Source organism: Echinops telfairi, unplaced genomic scaffold, assembly GCF_000313985.2.
Source record: "Echinops telfairi isolate 266 unplaced genomic scaffold, ASM31398v2 ScPeMD7_1;HRSCAF=3_0, whole genome shotgun sequence".
Taxonomy (NCBI): Eukaryota; Metazoa; Chordata; class Mammalia; order Afrosoricida; family Tenrecidae; genus Echinops; species Echinops telfairi.
Window position 1 is genome coordinate 29,263,002 of NW_022103896.1, and position 1,564 is coordinate 29,264,565.

Consider the following 1,564-nt stretch of genomic DNA (forward strand, 5'->3'; position numbering starts at 1 on the left):
GTGGACTTCCTCCCACAAGGTCGCCAGTTCAAAATGCTGCATCAGAGAAATCCGAGGCTTCCTCCTCCCCTAAAGAGTTACAGCCTAGGAAAACTCCCAGAGGCACTTCTACCCTGTCCCATAGGGTTGCTGTGAGTCAGAATTGACTTGAGTTAAGTCAGTCATCAACAGCTGTTCGAATGATGACCATCGCCAGTAGTTACCATTGCAAGTGGTCTAAATAGAAAGATTCAGATGGAAGATTTTACCGTGAGTAGAGCATCCCAGGTGATGCAAGAATTAAGCCCTGGACTGCTAACAAAAAGTGGGAGGTTCAAACCCATCTACTGGCTCCAGGGGAGAAAGAACCTGCCAATCGACTCTTAGAAAGACTACCAAGAAACCCTGTGAGGCAGCTCGACTCTACCACAGGGGGCTGACGAGGCTAACCCACCTGGAAGCACATAACACACCGTTCTTAGAAAGCCTGCTTCTATCATTCTGAACAGAAAATTCATGTGAACATGATGACTTTCAAAGCCTTAACTATCAAACTTAGCAAAACAGCCAGTAATAATTATGTGTTTAAAAATAAAAATTATGTAACATCATATTTGCCATGGGAATAGATAAGAGAGTCAAAAGGTAGCATGATTTTATCATAAATCAGGAATTCCTCCATATTGGACTATTTCATAACTCCTACTTGTGTCAATACCACAATAAGAAAAGGAAAAGGAAATGTCAAAATCCTTGGCATTAATGCCATTCTTAAAGAACATTTGAGGAGAGGAGAGGAGAAATGCTATTTATAATCTTACATAAAAATCCTTCGAAAAGACAGCGTCATTTCAGGCGGAACTGGAACAGAAACAACTCAGGAAGAACATGAGCAAGGCGTGTTTCAGGATTCCACGTGAGCATACCACTGGGAGAATCTGGTCCAGATGCCCAATGAGGTTAGTGTTTGGTGGGTGTTAGGTGCAGTCAAGGGGGTTCCAACTGACGGTGACCCCAGTTACAAGAGGATGAGACACTGCCCAGCCCTGCACCCTCCTCATGATGGTTCCGTGTCTGAGCCCAAGGATGCAGCCATGGTGTCAATTCACGTCATTAAAAAGTCTCCCCTTTTCACTGATCCTCTAGCTAAGGATAATGTCTTCCAGAGACTAGTACCACCTGATAACATGTCCAGAATGCATGAGACAAAGTCTTGGAACCATCTCTTTGAAGGCGCATTCTGGCTATGATTACAAATTATTTCCTTTAAAAGTTAGAAATTGTGGGCCTTGTTACTGCAGGACTCACATATAGCATCACAATATCAATGGGACTTCTAGCCCTCACCTTTTCAGAAATCTTGGTAGACACTCAAATTCTGACCCTACTCAAAATCTGGAATAGCAGAATTACACCTGTCCTTATAAATACATGAAATCCTTAGGCTATTCCATGATGACTGAATTATTTTTATCTGTTAGATTATAACAGGGTTTAGAGAAATCCCAGGCAGAACTTAATCAGTGTGTGTCTGAAATAGAATTTGAGAGTCTCAGGACCAATGTAAGCACCAAAGACCCATCTG